The 23,959-nt window shown below is 36.9% G+C and overlaps 1 protein-coding gene across 2 annotated transcripts in view; it reads right to left on the reverse strand.

Annotated features, from left to right (window-relative positions):
• Window positions 1-23,959, reverse strand: part of SGCD (sarcoglycan delta) — a 501,335-nt gene that overhangs the window by 13,315 nt on the left and 464,061 nt on the right. The gene's annotated exons all lie outside the window — the stretch shown is intronic.

The raw sequence follows: 23,959 nt of genomic DNA on the forward strand, positions 1-23,959 counted from the left end.
AGAGAGAGAGAGAGAGAGAGAGAGAGAGAGAGAGAGAGAGAGAGAGAGAGAGAGAGAGAGAGAGAAGATGGATTTAATTTAGAGTTTTGGTGAGGATCAAATGAAATGAAATTTTGCAGAGAACCTAGCACAGGCCTGGCACATAACAGACACTTAATGAATACTTGTTTTCTTCCTTTTGTAAAATAAGAATTAGACATCATTTATCAGTTTCATTAGACTATTCAGAGAGGCAGCTAGGTGGGACAGTGGATACAATACTAGACCTGAAGTAAGGAAGATCTCAGTTCAAATTTAGCCTTAGAAACTTAATAAGTGTTTGATTCTGGACAATCCATTTAATTTCTATCTACCTCAGTGTTCTAATCTATAAAATGGGGATAACAATAGCATCTATTTCAAAGGGTGTTGTAGAATTATATATATATATATATATACATGTGTATATATATATATATATAATTTAAAACTCTTACTTTCCATCTTAAAATCAATACTGTGTATTGATTCCAAGGCAGAAAAGCAGTAAGGGCTAGGTAATGGGGGTTAAGTGACTTGCCCAGAGCCACAAAGCTAGGAAGTATATGAAGCCAGATTTGAATCTAGGACCTCTCATCTCTGCGCCTGACTCTCCATCCATTGAGCCACTTGTCTGCCTCCAAATTAGATGATATTTGTAAGGTGCTTTGAAAACTTTAAAGAAGTACATAAATGCCAGCTATTATTAGTTATGAGTTTTTAACTTAATGAATGCTCAGAAAATATATATGTAAACACACACACACACACACACACACACACACTACCTCCTCCTCTATAATGCCTTCCATGATCCATATTGTGTCTAAGATGACATGATCTTTCTCTGAAATTTTTGGAGTTTTCCTCCTGTCTTTCTGAAGGCACTGATCTGCTCTCAGTCTGCAGCATTCCATTGTCTGGATTTCATTGTGCATCTGTACCTGGCCTGTCCTCCCTGTTAGGCTCTGCTCTCCATGAGGGCAAAGATCTGATTATGCCACTTTTCTAGTCAATCTGTTCCAATGGTTTTCTGTTATCTCTAGGATATAATATACATTCCTTTGTTGAGTTTTTAAACTTCCTGACTTGCCTCTAATCAGGTCATCTCTTCTCATATAGCTTTCCTCTGACCATACTCTATTCCAGCTAAATTGGTCTTCTCACTTTACCTTAATAAGTGGTTCTCCATCTCTCATCTTGTCTTTGCACTGGCTACTCTTCATACCTGGAATATACTCCCTCTTCACCTCTTCCTCCTCAAATTCTGGTTTTCCTTAATCCCAATACTGATAGCCATCATTTACATAGCTCTATAATGTTTGCAAAGTGTTTCACATATATTATCTCACTCAACTCAGTTTCTTCACAACAACTCTGGGAGGTAGGTACAATTATTTTCCCCATTTTACAAATGAAGAAACTAAGGTAGACATAGGTTAAATGATATGCCCAGGGTCACATAGCTAGCCAATAACCGAGGTCAGATTTGAACTCAGGGCTTTCTGACTTTACCTTGTATTCATCATTACCTGATATTATGTAATATTTATAAATGCTGTTGTTTCTCCCTATAGTGTATAAGCTCTTAGACAGTAGGAATTGTTTCATTCGTTGTATTCCCAGACTCTAGGAAAGTGGCTGGTCAATAATAATTGCTTAATAAATGGGTCTTGTTCAATTCTTTTCATAGTCCAAGACCATATATGGTATTCTGTATCTAGTAGGTACTCAATGCATACCTGAGGAATGAATAAGAAAGTTAATGTGGTAATTTTCCCACATTTAGAAAATCAGTACAGCCTTCCTTAGAGATATAAAGGTAGAGTTGTTGTTATTATTATTATATTGTTATTGTAATTATTATTTTTTCTCAACGACATCACATATTTATTAAGTTCATCCTTTGTGCCAAAGACAAACATGAAATATTCTCTGCCCTCAAGGAACTTATATTAATATCCACATCAATTCAAAGATAACCTCAGTGAATACCCAGATCTTATTTATGACCAGGAGGTGACTCTAGACCAGTGGTTCCAAAACTTTTTTTGGCCTACTGCCCCCTTTCCAGAAAAAAATACTACTTAGCCCCCTGGAAATTAATTTTTAAAAAATTTTAATAGCAATTAATAGGAAAGATAAGTGCACCTGTGGCCATCACCGTCTTCCTGGGTCACTGCAGCACCCACCAGGGGGAGGTAGCGCCCACTTTGGGAATCACTGCTCTAGGCCATATACTTCCCCAAAGAGATCGATACTCAAATATGTTTATATCTGTCTTCTATGAGATCTACTGTCTATATACTGAAGAACTAGATTTTAGACTGTTTTGATGATTGACTTAGGTTTCCTAAAAAATGTCTGAAGATTTTTTTAATTTAATTTTTTTGTTGCATTAAAAAACCTTAATAACTTCCTCCTCTCCCCCATTTAGAGAAGGAATCATTTGACAAAAAGGTATATATGTATGTATAAAACAATGTCATTCATTTCTATTTATCAGTTGTTTCTCTGAAGGTGGACACAAATAAATCGTTTTTCAAATGATATTTCTGTTGCTGTATATAACATTCTCTTGGTTCTGCTTGTTTCACTCTTGGTAATTTCTGTTAGCTCTTTCCATGTTTTTTCAAAATTAACCTTGTTTTGTTTGTCATTTCTTAAAGCACATATCAAAATCATATGCCACAACTTGTTTAGCCAATTGATAGGCATCCCCTCAAATTCCAGTTTTTTGCCAATACAAAGAGAGCTGCTATAAATGTTTTAGAACATATAGGTCCTTTTCCTTTTCCCCTCATCACCTTAAGAAATAAACCTAATAATGGTGTTGCTGGGTTAAAAGGCATACATAGTTTTATTTTATTTATTTTTTAAAACCCTTACTTTCCATCTTAGAGTCAATACTTTGTATTAGTTCCAAAGCAGAAGAGTGGTAAGGGTTAGGTGATGGGTATTAAGTGACGTCCATTGCCACACAGCTAGGAAATACCCAAGTCTAGATTTGAACCCATGACCCTCCCCTATCCCCCTTCCCCCACCTGGCTTTCTCTCCACTGAGCCACCTGGCTGTTCCTATATATTCAGTTTTATAACTCTTTGGCATACTGCATCAAATGCTTCTGGCCAGAATAGAGTGGAAGAGTGTTAATTACAAAGTTTCCCCCGTAGAAATACATAATTATTGTTGACCCTACCCAGGAGGGCAGAGGATGAGAAGCAGGTTTCTTTTCCCCATTGCTAAAAAAGACAAAGTCCTTTCATGTTCCTAAATCACAGCTGTAGATGCCAGCTCATTTCCTGAAAGTGTATCAATCAATTAACAAGCATTTATTTGTGCTAGGCATAGGGGCTACAAATATATAATAGAAAAGAAAAAATAGGCTCAAGATGAAACATCAAGGGCTTATAATACTGTAGCAAAACACTAGCAATTTTCTATGAATGTGAGAGAGAAAAAAAAATCCTTTAGTGTCTGGTGATGGATTTAAATGGATGTTATAATGCCATTAGGAAGTATGGTAGAATATTTAGTGCTTATAACTAGATCATGTCAATATAATAAAAGTGATATTACTACCAAAGTTAATTTACAGATTCAATGCTAGAACAGTTAGACTACCAAAGAAATGTTTACAGAGGTATATAAAATAATTACAAAATTAATTTGGACGGACAAGATCTATATTATTGAGGAAAATAAAAGAAAAAGGAGAGATGAAGGGATAATAATAGCATTCCCAGACTTCAAACTACATCATAAAGCAGTAGTTATCAAAACCATTTGGTACTGGTGAAAAATAGAAAAGTACATTGATAGAACAGACTGAATAAGAAAGAAACAAAAATAATGGAACTCCCTTATTTTCTCTCTAGCATGGAAAAGCTTAGACATTTTAATTATGTAGAAACTTTTTTCATTTTCATTAGTAGTCATTTTGTCAAACTACACAATTGCCATAGGAGAGAAATAATATTTCCTAGCAAGTAGAAATGGTGTTATTCAAAGAATGTGGCAAAATTCCTCCGTATTTAGTTCAGACTTTGGCCAATATCTTTGTTCTGGATCAAACCATTATATGTGAAAAGAAGAGTCTGCATGACCTGAATGCTTGCAGTCCATTTTTAAAAAATATTTTATTTTATTTTATTTTTTAAAATAATTTATTTAGAATATTTTTCCATGGTTCCATGATTCATGATTTTTCCCACCCCTCCTTCCCTCCCTCCTTCTGGAGCTGACAAGCAATTCCACTGGGTTATACATGTATCATTGTTCAAACCTATTTACATGTTATTCATATTTGCAATAGAAAGATCTTTTAATGTCAAAACCCCAGTCACATCCCCATTGACCAAATGATTATTTGTTTTTCTTCTGTGTTTCTATTTCCACTGTTCTTTCTCTGGATGTGGATAGTGTTCTTTCTCATAAGTCCCTCAGAATTGTCCTGGATCATTGCATTGCTGCTAATATAGAAGTCCATTACATTTGATTGTGCCACAGTGTATCCGTCTCTGTGTACTATATTCTCCTGGTTCTTGCAGTCCAATTTTTACCAGTTGTAAATATCTTGACTCTGACAGATATGTCCAGTATTGCCTCTCCTCTACACAATCCATGAGGCTGTCATGCTTATCATCTTCTGTATTTCAAAACCAAAACTTTGCAGTTCACAATGATCACTTCTGTCCTGCATCTTCCAACTTGGGGATGATGACTCCTTTGCACTCTCCCTCATGAACTTTCTTGGCATGTGACCCTTCTATTATTTCTATAGCTTAGGCTATTTTAGTGAGATTCTTTTGTGTTGTACTCATAGGACCATAGATAGGGAGTTAGAAAGCACAACCCCCATCATTATATATATAAGAAACTGAGATTTAGATAGGGAAAGTGACTTGCCCAAAGTCATCCAGGTATGTGGTATAGCTGGGATTTGACTATATTTGACTACAAACCCACCATTTTTCTACTACACTACATTGTCTCTTCAGCAAGACCTCTCCTAGTCTTTTTTAAACTTAATTTAAATTAAATCTTAATTTAATTTCTCTAATTTAAATCGAATCTTTATTTAACAAATAAAAATATTTTTTAAAAGTATTAACATTGATAAGAAGTTATCTTAGAGATGCTCTTTAAAGACTCAGATATTATTTGTTTAGAGGTTTTTCAGTTGTGTCCAATTCTTTATGACCCCATTTGTTGTTTGTTGTTTGTTTGTTTTTTGTTTTTTTGCAAAGATGCTTTGTTTGCTATTTCCATCTCCAGCCCACTATATAGATGAGGACCTGAGGCAAATAAGGTTAAGGGATTTGTACAGGGTCACACAACCGATTTGAATTCAGGAAGATGAGTCTTCCTGCCTTCAGGCCCAATAAGCAATAATACAAAATGTATTGTTGTTTCCACTTGAATCAATGACCACTTATTGATTACCTACTTTATATGAGGAACTGTGCTAGGAGGTGGGGATAGAAAAACAAAAAGGAAAAGGAAAAAAAAAGCTTACATTATTCTGATGAGATTTAGGTTTAGAGAAGTTATGTTACTTGTCACCTATATGGCATCAAGTGGGATTTAAACCCTAGTATCTCTGATTCCAAGTCGTTTCCTCTTTTTGTACCATGCTACTACTATTTCTTTCTTGGACATAAAACAATAAAAAAAACATGTTAAATGGTAGGTGTCGAGCAAATGGGGAGATCAACCTGGGCCAGAGTTATAACATTTATTGCATCTATTATGTGCCAGGCACTGTCCTAAATCCTGGGACTACAAATATAAAATGTCTGGCCCTTCATGAAGCTTATAATGGTAGTACTATAGGCTTTAATAATTTTGACCAGGGACCACAGTTAGCATGGAACTCATGGATATAGGTCCAGAGAGCTTCAGGAGCTAACAATGCATTCACAATCAAGGAGAGTCAACTCAGTTTGCAAGCCACTTGAAGGAATTTTAGCCAATTTCCAACCCTGCATCACTGGTTCATGCCCTGTTGCTTAAAATCATTCTTTTACAAAATCTTCAATTGATTATATCATCCTATATTTCTCCTCCCTTTCAGAGATACGCTTAAACAAACAAATAAAAACCTGTCTACATATATTGACTTCACTTCTATCCAACCCTTTGCAATTTGTCTTCCAACTTCATCATTCAACTGAAGTTCTCTTCAAAGTAACCAATGATTTCCTAATAAACAAATTATTTTTTTCAATTTTCATTCTTGGCCTCTTTGTACAATTTATTACTGTTGAGGGTCCTCTGCTCTTTTTTTGAGTCTATTTATGATCTTGACTTCCCAGTTGGATCATCATAGATGACCAGTTCCACATATGTGAATATAGCCTTGGTTCTGTCTCAGGGTTTTTTCTTCTCACTCTAGGGCAATTTTCTTTCTCTCTTTCCCTGTGTCTAGTTATCTAGTCCTAGTCTTTCCTGAGTTGTAGATTCACTTTATTGGTTATATATTGGACATTTCTAATTGTTCTCTCAAGCTCAATGCATGAAAACAGAGCTCATTTTCTCCTCTAAACTCTTCCATCTTTTTTTTTTTTACCTCACTGTTTTTATTAAGGACAGCACTCTTTGACTTAATTTAAAAAATTTATTTTTGGAAATCTACCACAGATCCAGATTCTTTATATGTATGTGTATGCTTATAAAACACACACACACACACACACACTCACACAGAGCAACTTGCTAAACTATTTTCTTTTTTCTTTTTAATCCCTTGCCTTCTGGCTTAGAATCAATTCTATGTATAGGTTCCAAGGCAGAAGAACAGTAAGGACTAGGCATTGGAGGTTAAATAATTTGTCCAGAGTCACATAGCTAGGAAGTGTTGGGGTTCAGATTTGAACCTGGACCCTCCTATCTTTAGATCTGGCTCTCAATCCACTGAGCCACCTAGCTACTCCCCGCTAAACTATTTTCTTAACAGCATTATATATAATTGAAAAATCTGGAAGAAACCTAAATTGAGTCTTCCAATAATAGTTGGGTTGTTTAAATAAATTACTGTACATTAATGTAATGGGATACTGAAATGTGATTAAGATTGACAATTATGAAAAAGTTTTTAAAATTAGGAAGAATCTTTATGACATAATGCAGAACAAAAAACCCAACAGAAGAATGAAGTACTTACTACAATCACAAAATGATAAATGAGAATGAATTGACAAAGAATCTTGAAGATGATTTAGAGGAAATGAATTAAAAATTATGATAATTTAGTTACTGAAATGAATTTAAATGTAAACAGTTGCTTAGCAAGGTTAGTTGACTACAGCTATTCAAAGTAAAGCAGTTAAGAAAAGATTTATTTTAAAGAGAAAGGAGAAAGAGAGAAAGAGAGAGAGATATGATTAAGGTAATGGGTGGTTGTTAGTGAAAGAGGTTAACATACCTCTGACAGGAAACTGGAACATAGAGAACAGCTCAAATGTTGAAAAGAATACAGGTGTCAATCTTTTCAGTTTAGAAGGATAGAAGTAGATCAAAATGGAATTTCTTCTAATGTACTAGATAGTTTTGTTTGCTCATGAGGAGGCTGATATAACAATGGTTGTCAAATACTGAGACTGGAAATTTTAGGTTGTAGTAAATTTGGGGACAGTGGATAGAATGCTGGGCCTGGAGCTAGGAAGACTCATCTTCCCGAGTTCAAATCTGGCCTTAGACACTAGCTATGTGACTCAGAGCAAATTACTTAACCTTGTTTCTATTTCTGCAAAATGAGTTGGAGAAGGAAATGGAAAACCATTCCAGTATCCTTGTCAAGAAAATCTCAAAGGGAGTCATGATGAGTTGGACATGACTGAAATGACCAAACAAGAAATCATGACAGAAGAAAGAATTTGGTCAGAGTCAGAAAAGTGCATATTAGGGCAAAATATATTAGAAGCTTAGAGGAGTGAGAACTCAGTGTTGGTAAAGGGGAATTTGGGGGGTTATCTGTGCAATCTAGTTAAACATGATTGAATTCAGCTAGGTGTTACTGAATTGGATGTGAATCTATACCTCCAACATTCATCATTAGCTTCTTATACAAGTAAACATGTATAGAGAGTATTGGAACAACTTGAGTTATGAACCTTGTCTAGCAATAAACACCTGTGAATACCCAGCCCCTCCTCCCCATCACAATGATGATATAGGGATAGGAGACTTGAGAGCAAACATTGCAGGAGCTACCATTCTTTCTCTGATTCAAGGCATGTTTTTCTTCTTAGTATAATTTTTATGATTTTTTAAAATAATTTTTTGTTTAGAAATTAACAAACACAAAGAAAATGGGTATTTTCATAAACAGTATAACAGAAAAAAGGAAACTACATGAAACTATAGAACTCTGTTATGTACAGCTTGCTTTTAAACTGAACCTATAACTTTCAAAGTTGTCCTGCTTGTCTGTGCTTCCATTTTCTTTTATCCTTAAAATGGACCCAAAAAAGGACAAAAAATGCCTCAGTTCCTTCCTTTTTCTCTTTATTTCCTGTGTCGCCTCCTCTCCCCTTTGGAAAAAGAAAAACAAAGGCCCTGTATGAAATCTACCTAGTCAAATAAAACAAATTCCTCCTTTTGACCTCTGAATCACATGTTTGGCCACTCTATTCACTATCCATTCTTTTGTCATTCCCATTTCACATTTAATTAAGGTACTTTCTTCATTATGAAAATACAGTCCCATTAGACTGTGCCCTTCTTGAGAGCAGAGGCTATTTTACCTTTCTTTGTACCCCTAGCACTTTTAGTGACTCATAGTAGGCACTTAATAAATGCTTGTTGATTTGGTTTGACCTAATGAGAACATTCTAGCAAGCACAGTTCTAAAGTGTCCCCACAGACAAAAGTTCCACAGGGAACCTGAGAACAATAGCAAGACCTCCACAGCCAGAGCTCTCAGAAGAATCCAGTTAATGGTTGTTAACTTTTTCCAGGTTCATATGGCTCTTTGGAGTAAGTAGTTATAAAAACCACAGGCTTAGGCCCTATATTGTATAATATTTTACATTACGGTTACACTTCTACTTGAAAGACACCAATACAACAGTAAAAATACTTAATCAGTACATTAAACCTTACCCGTGTGACCTAGCACCTCTGGCTTTGCATGGAGAGAATCCAATCTCCTCCCTTTTTTTCTTTTCCTACTACAAACTATTTCTTTGACCTGGTTGCCTCTGATGCTCTGACAGTCCTGCCTGTATTATTTTGGCCCCAAGTTCAGCTCTTTGCTCAATGGCTCTTCAGAATATCTTTGCGCTTGGCCTTCCAGGATTTTTTCTCAGTGGAAACAGCCCAACACAATCCCTACATCTAGGTACAAAGCCAAAGGGCATTGGATATTGTTTAATTTTCTGATGCTTACAGCATCCCCCAAGCCTTATTATTGTGGGTGGTTGAAGCTATACTGGAGTGCTCTGATTACTAATCAACTATCCTTATTTTATTCTTTCTCAGGATTGTCAAATAGGGAAATGGTTCCCTTGGTCAGCTATTCCTGCAAAAAAATGGCAAGAGCTTACCTTTTACTTGACAAATCACTCCTAAATTCCACCCCCCAGTAAATCCCTGCTCTGCCTTCTACACCACTATCCTACTCCAAATCCAGTAAAACACAAATAACCTTACATTGAAAAACTATGGATTAGTGGCCCATGCTTTAATTTGAGCTTTTACCACTGGCCTAGAGTACTGAGAATGCTCCTAAGGCAACTGCTTTAAAGATAGCAAAGCTAATGAGACAAGGACATGCTGCTAGGTGAATCCTAAGAGGGGAATACCTTTCAGGGAACCCTAACACCTAGCACACAGGCTTTCAGATCCTGGGCATAGGTATGTACATATATGTGAATACATAAGAGGACCATTGATATGACCCTGGGAAAAAAAGGTCTTTCCCGTTCCTCATCATTTGAGATACTCTAAGGGGTTTATAAGTGAAATTTGAAGACATTCTAGCAATGGCCCAGGGAGATGACATAAATATTTGACCCAAGTCCTGCTGTGTTCCCTCATCCTATCTCTCCTTCCCCAATGATAGCCACAGTACCACTGCCTTTTTTAATTTTCTTGGCATTGGCAGGCTCTCCTATTGTGCTCTCTTGACCTTCTGGTATAATTTGACAATATTACTATCCAGGCCTGCTCTCTTGGCATAATCAAGTTGAACTCTTTTCTTTCTTGACCCACTGACACTACCTAATTAGGCCTATGCTATGTCCAAGATCTCTTAGGTTCTGTTGTTCTGACCAATAAAGATATATGGGAACATTCCAGAGGGATTGGAGTTGGGTATCATTTTTGAACCATTGCAATACATTCTCTGGAAATATGTAAGATTGCATTTCAATGACTTTGTGTCATTGAAAGTGAGATTTCATATCATGAACGATAGGGGCTAGTGATAGAGACTGGACTTAGGAGTTCATTGGTATAGGGAGCTACCTAGTCAGCAAAGATGCAGATCAGTGTCTTATCTGTCATTTATCATGCCTATATCTTTTATTTTTTCCCATTAGAATTAATGATTTAAATCATTTGATTTTTCCATATAAATCAAGAAGGACTGGAATCCTGTGACCTGGAATGTGACTTCCCCTCACCACCACGAGAAGATCAGGAAGGGACCAGAAGATATTATCCCATCTCCTCATTAGGTGTCCACCAATTAGAGACATCTTAGGTTGTCTAGGCGAGGGCTGAACAATGAGCTTTCGGAGTTGTAGTAAAGTAATTAAGACTCTGGATGAATTGTCTTTGATTACCAAGAAAGATCATGGGGCATTAATTTATTGGTTATTGCTAACCTAATAAATAAATGGATTTTTCCTACCCAAAACATGAATGTAGTTTAGGCAAGTCATCTAGGTGAAGTAGTAGACAGATTTTAGGCTTACCGATAGGTAGGCTCATCTTCTTGAGTTAAACTCCAGGCTCAGAATTTTGCTAGCTGTATAAGTTTGGGCAAGTTACTTAACTCTGTTTGTCTTAGTTTTGCCATCTGTCAAATAAGGGGGAATAGGAAATGACAAAACACTCCACAAACTTTGCCAAGAAAAACTCAAATGGGGTCATTAAGAGTCCAACATGACTAAAAAGACTGAATAACAACAACAACAAAAGTCTAGAGTAGAGAGGTGTCAAATACCCACCCAATACTTATAAGTTCAGGATCAAGTTAAAATAAAATTGGGAAATATTGAACAAAATAAACAAAAAATGTAATAAAAGAAATAACATCATACTTTAAAACTAAGTCAAGAGGCAGTCAAGCAGGGATTATTATACATAGATTAGTGGCCCCTTTTTCCTTTTTTGCATTTTATACCACTAGCCTAGAACATCAAGAGTTTAAGTGACTTGACCAGGGCCATTTGTGTCGGAGGTAAGACTGAACCCAGCTCTTATTGGTCTGAGGACAACTCACTATCCACTATAATACACTAAGTCCCTACCACTATCACCATGATACTGTATTATAGAAGAGTCCTAGAGGGATGTTAGATGTTACAACCCACCTAGGAACTCCCCAGGGCCAGTGAAGTACAGAAACCCTTGGCATAAGAAAATAAAGTTTATTTTAAAAAGGGAAGAAAGAAACTGGTAGGTAGGACCCTAACACTATCCAAACTAACTCTACCCAACTTTCTAAGTCTCCTGTTGAAGGAGAGTCTTTGTTTTCTTCTATGGGCCCTGCTTAATCCTCCCTATGCTATCTAAGAAACTCCCCAATGCTATCTGACTTAATCTAAATTTACTACCAATAATTAATAAGAAAGAAAGGGGGAAAAAACCTCTGGGTTTGGCTGCTGTACTAAGTAACTCAAAGTTATAGGTGGAAAGCTTTGAATTACCTTAGCTAATAGGAATTCTGGAAGCTGGACCACTGCCAGATGAAGACTGGTCTCAGGGAAATTAGTTTCCTCAAAGCAAACCCTCTACCTGGGTGTCAAAGATTTTCTCCAAGAAAATCCTGGCTTTCCAGGGAGAATCTCTTAGAGCAAAACTCCTTCAGCTTGATGGGAATTGTAGGCAGAGACAAAACCTCCTTCCAGCTTGGTCAAAACCCAAGAAGGAAGTGAAGTTCAGTTATTTCCAGTTGTAGACCACAATTCCTTTCTACCCAGAATCCTTTCCCAGGGCTTCTCTCAAAATTCCCTTCCTTCAACCTACCCTAGAAAACCAAACTATCCCTAACTATATTCCTACAATACAATCTGGGCAGGGATATATTTTTCCCTACTGAGTCCAGGATCTGTCTCAGAGATCCTGGGGGATAGAGGACATGTCTCTGAAAAATAGACTAGGAAAAAAAAATTTGATTATCTCACTTCTCCCCACTCCCTTCCTCTTCTGATGACCTCTGTCATTGGTTCACATGTATTATTTGTGCCAAGTCATACCAACCAATGGTCATTTCTCATTTTGTGGAACTATGGTAGACACATGTAGATTTCTGGGACCTGTTTGGCCATCTGATCCTTAACACATTTAAAAAGTCTCAATCTGGCTTTATTTCTTGTCCCAGGGAAAGCCCGTTGGCATTTGTATGCAACTTGAGCCATCCTATAAGAAATCTACTCTGATTCTTCCACTAGCTGTACATCCTCTGGCAAGTCATTTAACATCCCTGGGTCTCCGCTGTCACTTCTACAAAATAAGAAGTTTGGGACTAGGTAGCCCTGAGATTCCTCTCAGTCCTAGAGCTATTATCCTGTGAATGTTCCTTTAGGCATCCCATGTTTCATGGCTGTGATCTCTCCTATCAACTAATTGCATATTTAGCTCAGGTCAACCTCACATAAAAGGAAATAAGATCAGTCTTCATCACATAATTTTGTAAGCTACAACATATATTTTCTCAAAACAAGATAATTAATATAGATTTTAAATCTGGGTGGCTCAGTGTATTGAAAGCCAGGCCAGGAGATAGGAGGTCTCGGGTTCAAATCTGGCCTTAGAGACTTCCTAGTTGTGTGATCCTGTGGGGAATTCATTTAACCCACAATGCTTAACCCTTACTGCTTTTCTGCCTTGGAGCCAATACACAGTATTGATTCTTAGATGAAAGGTAAGGGTTAAAAAAATGTTTGCCTTAAAAGCAGAGGTTGACTTAGAGTAGAGCCATCACATTATAGGGAAAAGAGCAACAAGTTTTGGAAGCAAAGGATATGAGCTCACACCCTAACTTCTCATTTACTTGTTTGACTTTAAATAAGAACCTTAATGTCTCTGGGCCACAAATTACTTATCTATAAAATGAAGGGTTAGAGTAAATGGCTTGTAAAGTCTTTTTCTAGCTCAAAGTCTATGACACTGTATTTTCCAACTTAACTCAGGGATTATTTTCCCAATTTTGAAAGATGATGTCCCCCTGCCCCCCCCCCCCAGATATTCTATTTCTCTTTAGTGAAGAGGAGGAAAAGAAGCCTGATATATCAGTGATACACATCCTGGACATCCATCATCATTTCTTTCTCAGTCATAACTTGTTTTCTCTTAGAAAATTACCATGAAGAGGAGACTGAGTCATCAGTGATATAGATCCTGGCCATCTGTCATTATTTCTTTCTCAGTCATAATTTGTTCTTTCAGAGAAATCCATCAGACTTATGCTTTGTGAAAAGTTGAAGCTTTTGCTAGGGACATGTGGTTCATTCCATCACAAGTTGAGTGTGTATGGCATTTAATATTTGTTAGATCACCTGTGGGCAAAGGGGATATACTTCCATAGAAGCCAGTTATAATACTCTTTTATTCCTATATTGTTCTTTCCTCCTACCCTAAAATAATATGGCCCTCCCTTTTTATTTCTTTCCCTTATTTCTTTGAAAAGAAAAACACCCCATCAATTTTCACTAACTTCCTCCTTTCCCCAGCAGAAATATTCCCTTGTGTCAAGAAGTATCATCAAAGAAAACTGACCATAGCTGAAAATGTATAAAGACTTCTTCTCACTTCTCATCAGAGAGGTAATGGATAAAAGGTATAGAATGAGATAGTTATAGCCAATACATGGGCTTGTTTTGTTTAATTATACCTTGCTGAGCCTTAGTTTTGTCATCTGTAAAATGCGAGAGCTGAAATGGGTAACACTTACATTCTATTCTAGCTCTTAGACTGTGGTCCTAGGCATCCTGGACCTTGCTCACTGGTCTATCCTACAATCCCTGGTTCCCTCTCACCTCATCAGAAAACATCTGAACCATCTGTCAGCTTTTGGGCTATTTTACCTACATCCTTCTTTAATCACTTGCTGTCTATCTCCCTTTTCTACTTCACTCCCATACCAAGGCAAAGACAGAGAAATATGAACCAAGGCAGTACTCCCATCATCTCCACAATATAACACATTGCCACTCTGTAAGGACACTGAGACAAGCCCATCCATCACCAGCAGCACACAACTCATTGCCAGGTCTGGACTTGAAGCTCCTTCTCAGTGGTATAAAATGCCCAATCCCCAGTAGCTTTTCCTAAAAGAATATTTGCTGGCCTTGGAGGACCATGATAGCCAGCAGCAAAGTTATACTCTGCCTAGATTCCCAGGAATCATATGCTTTTTAGTCCTCATCTGGATTTTTCCTTCAAGTTTATGGTGTCTTAATTCCCTGGAGGAGAAAGACCAGTGATAGCAAGTACGATGACTGACCTGACACCCCAGATGTTAGACTTAAAGGTGACGTACTATTATTTAATGTTATTTTGCCAGAGAGGAGGTAGAATTACTATGTTTGGCGTGTCCATTTTTGCAATTCAGTGAATTCATATATTGAACTATAATTGTCAAATGGCATGTATTCATGTATTTGAATCTTATTTTCTACCTTATTCACTCATTATGTGGATCTCTTTGCCTTTTGGCTGATTGACTTCCTCAAGGTCCCTTCCCTCTAAACCTCTATAGACTTGTATAGAAGATGATTTAAAACCAAAAGAAAAAGAAAAAAAGAAAAGAAAAGAAAACAAACAAATGACATTTCATTAAAAGGAAGTTTTCCTTTAGTATAGAAGAAGAAAGTATACAGCTAGAAATGAGAAGAAATTGGTCTAATTAAGTCCTGATGTTGTTATTTATTTGCTGTGTGACCTTGAGCTAATCCTTTAATTCTCTGATCTTCAGTTTCCTCAGCTGTCAACTGGAGATGAAAATACATGCACTACCTACCTCATGGGGGCAATGGGAAGATGAAATGAAATAACCAAAGAAAAAACATTTTATGACCATGAAATGTGGTATAAACATAAGCTATTCTTTTCATGCTGACTTTTGAAGAAAATACTGATGTTAGGGGGAAAAATAGACTGACTACTTTCAATGGAGTAGGAGGAGAAAGAATGGGTCTTTGCTAACAACTATAAAATTATATTGCTTTAGGATTATTCTTTGCATAAAACAAATAATCATTAATTGAAATACTGGGTCCTCTGTGCCCATTGTTCTCTTCACCATTTCTTACCCTCTCTCCAGCCCCACTTCTACTCACCATCCTTTTAATTTAGGGACTCTCTTGACCAAACACATCTCATTTTTTCACATATTCCACTGAATTGGGTCCCTTGATCTTTGGGCTTTGACTTTTCAGCCATCTTACTGGATTCTAGGAATGGACATAGTCCACAACATTTGTGGAGGAAGAGAGATTCTTGCACTTATTAAATTTTCTGCTAAAACCTTGGCACAACTCTCTCTCTCTCAACCCAACCTCACCTCTACTCCATACTGGAGGTGCTGAGACAACTGTTTCAGTGTCATCTCAGAAGTGGTTAGAGGAAACATCTGGCATTAATTTCATCCTCATCAAGAAATTAAAAATACTCACATAATGGCTAGCATTTACACATTACTATAATGTGTGCAAAAAATTTAATGTGGGTTATTTTATTTAATCCTCACAGCAACCTTGTGAGGTTTGTTGTTCAGTCATCTGAGTCATTTCTTACCATTTGTTGACCCCATTTTAGGGTTTCTTGGCAAAGATACTGGAGTGATTTACCATTTCCTTCTCCAGTTCATTTTATAGATGAAGAACTGAGGCAAACAAGATTAAGTGACTTGCCCAGGATCACATAGTCTAGTAGTACGTGAGGCTGAGTTTGAACTCCTGAAGATGAATCTTCCTGATTCCAAATCCAGTGCTCTCTCCAACACTCTATCTAGCTGCCTTTGCAAAGAACTTTCTATGTGTTATCTTATTTGATCCTCCAGCAATACTGTAATATAAATACTATCATTATCTCCTTTTCATTGAGATTTGCTCATAGCTAGTAAGTATTTGAAACAGCATTTGAACTCAAGTCTTTCTAACTCTAAGTCCAGCACTCTTATCTGCTCAGTCATCTAGTTACCTGCTGACCTCTGAATTCGTCTCTGAATTCTTTCTCTGCACCACAGTACAACATAATGCAGATTTGAAATATGTCTGACATCCATCATGAAGCACAGTTTTGGATCTCATTTGTCAAGTTATCTGCTATGATTTGTAAAATGGGAATAATAATTGTATCAGCAAAATCTACCTCATGGGCTCTTGTGAGTATAAAATAAACTAATGTGTATAAAGCCCACCGAACATCACTAAAATGCAAGGTAGTTCAAAAAGAAGGCAGGATTTGAAGTTTATGGGACCTGTGTTCAAATTTTGCCTTTGTCCTGTGTGACCTTGTGTGAGTCTCCAAAATCAGGGGTTGAGTTAATGGTCTTTAAATGGCCCTTTCAGTTTTAGATTTATGATCCTATGTCAGTGGCTATAATTATTAATAATTATCATCATCATTATTATATGGGTGGGAGAAAGGTACAGGATCAAGCATATATTATGGGCAGTGACTAAAATATAAGCCTGTTAGGGAACTTCCATTTTTGAGTCCCAAAAGATAATTTGTATGACAAAAGTAGCTAAATTCCTTGAGATGACCATGTAACCCACAAGATCTTGGTTGGTTGTTGGGCACACAACCTGATAAGAACATGGATGCTTTTGCCCCTATCCAATAATTCTAACCTAAATCATTTGATTTGTTTTTAGCCGACATCAGTGCCCTCTAAAACCTAAAGCTTCGGTTTTCCCAACAGGTACCTATAGCATTAGACTATCACAGGGTTGATATATATTTAAACGTCCTAATTTTCTTTGGGGAGTTGCAGAAAGTCATTAACATATAAAACCTGATAACGACTTGTACTAGACTGAATCTGAAGTGGCAGCTGGTATCCATCTCTCTCCAGGTAAAACCAACATGGAGCCTAGGAATGCCCTTTCAGTGATGTCTCAGCAGGAAGCAAAATAGTGTGCTTATCACTGCGTACAAAATGGGCCATCCTGTGGCAACAATAAAATGGATTAAAGCCAGATATGCTTTTAAGTCAGAGCCCCCCAGATATTTACGGAACTGTAGGCATCTGGAGGGATACTTTTATAGAGTTTCATTTGCTCTTTCCTTTCCATATACCCAATGCTCCCATTTGCCCATCCAAAAAAAAAGTTAACAAGGCATATATAAAAAGAAAGTCATGAGCACTCCATTATTAGCCACCTGGACCTTCTGTTTTTCCCTAAGACTGCTTTATATCCATTCTGAGTATCTATTAAATCTAGAAAATAAAGAATTTAGGTTCTGATGTTTTGAAGGTTTGTGGAATCATTTTAGGGTTCAGCCATAGCCATCCTTCTGGGTCTGATTAGTGAGGTCTTAGCATCTTTATCTTAAAATGCCTTGACCCTGAGCTGCAAAGATTGACAGTATGACTTCATTAGAGAGTTATGACCATGTACAATCCAGCCAGGAACAAGAGGAAGTGACTCTTTAGAAAGCTTGTCCCTCTATTGCTTTGACATTGTGTCCTAGTTGGTCCTGGTTGGCAGTTCCCCAGGAACCCAGCATCTGAGTCACTTCAGTTCATACCTTCCTTTGCTTTCTCCTCTCTAAATTTAAGCCACCTTTGTCACAGAAAAAAAATCAAGTTACAACATTCAGTAAGGCCAGACTCTGAATGAAAATATATGCAGCAGAATTTTTAGTGACTTGTGAGAAATCACTGGGTTAAGAGGGAGAGGGGAGTTATTTAGAGACATTGCTATGATCTAAAGATAATAAAATAATAATTAAAACTTATTAAAATACTTTTTAAAATTCTTGTTTTTAGTTTTTACAACCCAGTCATTTGTGGAAACTATGATGCCTTTTTCATCCTAGATTGAATCTTCCTTTGTAATAAAGAAAGACAAATAAACATAAATCCAATTGACTGCACTGCAACAGCTCTCTACCATGAAGATGGAGATCTGTTTCTTTATATGTTCCCTAGGATCATCACTGGTCTTTCAGTTACTCAGAATTTAGATTTTTCATTCAGTTATTCTTTTCATCTTTAGAGTGTAGTCATTATATGGATTGCTCTTTTGTGTCTACTTATTTTATTTGATGTCAGTATATACAAATCTTACCATATTTAAGAAAAATTTATGTTAATCTTTTTTTCCTATGCAGTAATATCATATGGGCAGCTAGGTGGCACAATGGATAGAACACTGGGCCTGGATTTAGGAAGAACTGAGTTCAAATTTGACCTCAGATACTTATAAGTTGTGTGACTCTGGGCAAGTCATTTAACTTAGTTTGCCTCAGTTTCTTCATCTGTAAAATGATCTGGAGAAGGAAATGGCAAACCACTTCAATATCTTTGCCAAGAAAAACCCAAATGGGGTCAAGAGGCATCAGACATGACTAAATAATTGAACAACAACAACTATTCTATAGTTTTTCTAGCCATTTCTCAATTTATGGGCAACAACTTTGCTTATTTCTTTGCTGCTTCAGAATTCTGCTTTGAATATTTTGATATACATTGAAACTTTGTTTTTGTCATTACTGCTCTTGAGATCTGTGACCCAGAGTGACATCACTGGGTCAAAAGGTATGGACAATTTAGTCAATTTATTTGCAAACTTTCAAATTTATACTTGAAGTGGTTGACCAATATTCAGCTCCATAAATGGTATATTAGAATTGATACTAAGACAGAAGGCAAGGGTTAGAGAGACAGTGAGAGAGACAGATAAACAGACATACACACACACACATATGCACACACACACAGACAGAGACAGAGACAGAGACAGAGACACAGAGAGAAAGAGAGAGACAGAGACAGAAAGACAGAGAGAGAAAGACAGAGACAGGGACAGAGAAAGATTAGGTGTCTTGGTCTTAAGGTTACAGACAGTAGGTTAAAAATCCAGGTCCTCCTGGATTCATTGTCATCTCTCTATCCATTATTCCACATACTGGATCAAATTGTTTTCTTTTCTTCCTTTGAAAGTTTCTCTTCTAATTCTATATTTACTGAGGCCAGAAGACATCCAAAAAAACTCCCACCTTATTTTAAGAGGAAAAAGAAAAAAGAAAGGATTATTTCAACCTAATCTTTTGATCCAGCAAGCATTTGTTGTGTCTATTACATACAAGACCCTGTTCCAGGGACTTGGGATACAAACATAAAATGAATAATAGTCTCTAACCTAAAGGAGAGGGAAAGGGGAAATAGAATATGTAAACATGTATGTATAATGTGAAGACAGAAAGGGCACTTATAACAGAGGACCATTGCAGAAAATAGCAAATGTACTGAGACTTGAAGGAAGGTAGAGATTCCATGAAGCTTACTGCCTCATAAACCTCCCAGACTAGTTCCCAGGAAACCCAGGAAAAACAAATGAACGTTCATGCCTTAACTTCATTTGGAAAAGGACAGCTAATAACTGAAAGGCAGGGTCTCATTGTCTTTCCATAATCTCTAGAGAAGAGAATGAGGAGCATTGGATGAGAATTACAGAGACAAATTTATGTGCAAAGTAAGGAAAAACTTTCTCACAAGTAGAGCAAGCTATTCATGAGTGGAATGGACTGTATTTGTGGGTAGTAGATTCTCCTCCACTGAAGATGTTTAAGCAAAGGTTAATTGTGTCAGGCATGAAGTAGATGGAAATCTCTATAAAATTGAATTGGATAAACTTTGCAGTCCCTTTTAACTCTGAGGTTCTGAGATTATGATTATCTGATATTCCTTCTGATTTTTTTATTTTTAAGAGCAGGTCATTATTATTAAAGGTAACATGGCACTGCCTAATTCATTCAAGAACTTAGGATGTAACACATAATGGTATTCTTATCCTCTAAAAGGAAATGGATAATTATGTGAAAAATTATTTCATAAATGATATGTTTATCATATATATAATAAATTTTTTTCATTACATGAGAAATTCACTATATTCACAATGGAATTCTCTGGGGGCAAATTTCCCTAAAGAGGAAACATCTATTATATTAATAAAACAAGGTGAGGCCACACAGGGTCTGTTACCTGAAGACCCATGGATGAAGAACAATTATTATATCATAAAATAGAGAGAGGAATACCTAGCAATCATATTCTGAATGGGCAATCAACTGGATGATGTGACATTTGGATAACAGCAAATCCTATTACTATACATATGATTATAGTGGACAACTCAATTGGTACTAGTTACCCTTAGTATAGGATAAGGTCAAATTGAAAATGGTAGGTTTTAATATTTAGATAAAATTAGTATTGTGAACCCTAAGGAATATGGGGAATATCAGTTTAGAGCTAGATTAGAGGAACCTATGGATTCCTTGGGCACAAAGGGAGTTTTTAATGGGGAAATATATCAAACAAAGCAATCATTAAGTGATATTTTCTAACATAAAATGGAAAAAAGCACTAACTGTAGCTAGAAGACCTGGTTTCAAATCACCTATCTGATGATGTTTATTCCCTGTATGACTATGGATAAGACACATACCTTTCTTGGATATCAATTTCCTGTAGAAAGGGAGAATTCAAGTAGATGGCCTATGAAGTCTCTTCAGCTATAGATTTCTGATTCTAGTACATCTACAATTGTTATAGGGAAGCTTAATCTTAAAGAAAGTTATCTTTGGAAAGGAATTGGACCTTTAGTTTAGGTGCTAACAAAGAGTATAGGGAAGAGAAAAAGTACCTGCATGTGCTTAGGGTTTCTATTGATTATTTTATTGATCAGTAAGCTCTGTTAATTATTTTTTATTTATCCTGTATATGAGTTGCTTATACCTATATTGTGTGTATTTGTGTATTTATATTTACTTGCATGTTGCCTCTCCCATTATATTATAAGCTCCTTGAGGATATGGACTGTCTTTTGCCTTTTTTTCTATTTCTAGGAGTTAGTATAGTGCTTGACATGTATTAAGTATTTAATAAATGTTTACTGATTGACAAGAACAAAATTGAGTTGAGCTTGGGGAATGTCCACCTTGCTTTTTCTCTTTCTTCTTCTGACTTGCCCTCTCCAACAACTCCTCATTCCTTCCATGGCCAGTGTTCAAAATATTGTAAGATGGAGGCTGTTTTTATTTCTGTCATATCCTGAGCATTTAGTACAGTTTGTATTTTTCCTTTTTTTTATTTTCCTGGATTTTGGACTATCTTTCAAAGAGACTGCTCTTTCAGACTTTTAGTGATAGAGAAAGTGCCTCTCTGAGTTGGGAGAACAAATCACTCATCTGGAGCTCCCTAGAGCTTCCCCAGAAATCACAGATCTGATCTAAACACAAATGTCTGTATCTATACATATTACTTGTGACTCTAATGACCACAGGAAACATACAAGTAGCATGCATTAAATGATATGAAAAAATTAATTTCAGCAATTATACAGAAACCCTCTGGCAGTTATTGCAACAACTCCTTAAATGGATTTTTTTTCTTGCTATTTTAACTATAGTCACCAGAGATTTCTGTTGTATTAATCCTTTGATTTAGTAACCACTAGACACTTTGTTTTATTTATTTTTGTTTTAAAACCCTTACCTTCCATCTTGGAGTCAATACTGTGCATTGGTCCTAAGGCAGAAGAGTGGTAAGGGTAGGCAATGGGGGTCAAGTGACTTGCCCAGGGCTACACAGCTGGGAAGTGTCTGAGGTCGGATTTGAATCTAGGACCTCCCATCTCTAGGCCTGGCTCTCAATCCACTGAGCTACCCAGCTGCCCCCAGTAGACACTTCATTTTAGACTTCCTGGATATTAGTCCCTGTATCCTCAGACAAACGACAGAGAGGTAAAATGGGCTTCCTCCAGAAGTAATTAGTTTCCATTATTTGGGGTGTTCAAGAGCAAAGGAGATAGCCATTTGTCAAATTTAATGTAAAGGGGGGGGTGCAGGCTGAAGAGATGTTTGGGTTAAATGACTTTTGATGTGCTTTCTGATTCTGAGATCCCATTTGTCCTATTTTTATTGAACTATTTTAATAACTATAATTGAGTACCATCTGTCCAACACTAGCAAAACTAAGCAACTAAGAAGCATCCCTGAAGGGTTAGTATCCAAGCCACATTACAGTGTCTTCTAAGCTACCAAATCACATCCTGAGGTGCTTTCCAGGATGCCTGGATCCTGCTTTCTTATAGGTTCTTAAGATGCTAGATTGGGAAAGGGCCCCAGAAGCCATCTGGTCTTCAGGTCCCTCTTTTAATTAATAAGGAAATGAAGCTTAAGAGGCGAAATGATTGACTTAAAGCCACACAAAGAATTAATGATAAATGATTTAATACCAAATAATTGTCTGTGATAAAAGGCCTCATCCTTTTTGACATATATTTTCTTTTTTATTTTTTGCAGAATTCAATAGTACCGGCTAGTGCCTAGATTTGGCAAGCCACCTCACCATCACCCATTGCTGATAGACACAATAGGAGCTCTTCCTAATTAACACCAAGCTTTCTATCACTGACCCCTGGGAATGTAGTAGGGCTAACCAGACATTCCAATCATAATTCAATGATAGAACAACCTACACACTTGAGATTAATCCACTCAGAGATTCAAATGTAGATCATTATTCCTTATGTCAAAATAACTTCAGTCACCTTTTGCTTTCCCTATGGGAACTCATCAAAAGAATGGCGGATTTCATTGTAGTAGGAATTTAAGGAAGGGGTTAAAAGAAGCTTGGGAGGAATCTCTTATGGTTCTCTACCCATCAGAGGGAAAACAAAAGAAAGGAGACTTCAAAATGGCTTTTATATTGTTCTGAGAGCAACCACAGCCTTCTCAGCGGTACACAAGAAATAATTTCCTAGGCCTTTCTCAAGTCTCTCTACCCTAGTAGATACTTGTGGATAATCCAACACCATTAGGATCAGATCCTTTGTTTTATAACCACTGGAAGAACTAAAGGGCTGAGTAGGCTGTTCCCATAATGTCTTGTTGAAGTCAGTTTGGACTAGTTCTCTGGAGGCTGTTATTTCACAGAGGTATTATGCCTCCCACTGGGACCATCAGATAGACAGTGATGTCTTAGCCACAAATCCATGGCCCCAGAGAGTTTTGGGGTTAACTATTCCACCCTGCCTGCATTGAGGTCCTCCTTTGATACCTTCCTGTCTTAGGGAGAGGTCCCTGATTTCTCAAAGACAGTCCAAACTCAAGCTAGTCCTATTCAAAGTGGATTTGCCTTGAGTGTAGCCTCAGTGATAAACTTGCCATCTCTTATTTGAGGATCAACCTCATTAGAGACAGGGTGGATAACCCCATGACCCTTGAATGGCCACAGTAAATCATGAGGACCACATCTTTAGACACAGGAGGGACTGCACTGGAGAAATAGAATCCACACCAATGCAATCACTGACTGTTAAGGTATTGAAGTATTTTTTTAAAAATTCTAAATAAAAATACTTTAGCAGAGCCAAACAATGATATATTGAGTAATGACTTCAATACTGAGGGATGCAAAGGTAATCTGGCTGATCCCTGGGGATGATTACAAATGACTTCACTTGAGATTACTCAATAAATCGATTAACATTTATTAAATGCCTACTGTGTACCAAGCACTGGGTT

Source organism: Gracilinanus agilis, chromosome 2, assembly GCF_016433145.1.
Source record: "Gracilinanus agilis isolate LMUSP501 chromosome 2, AgileGrace, whole genome shotgun sequence".
NCBI lineage: Eukaryota > Metazoa > Chordata > Mammalia > Didelphimorphia > Didelphidae > Gracilinanus > Gracilinanus agilis.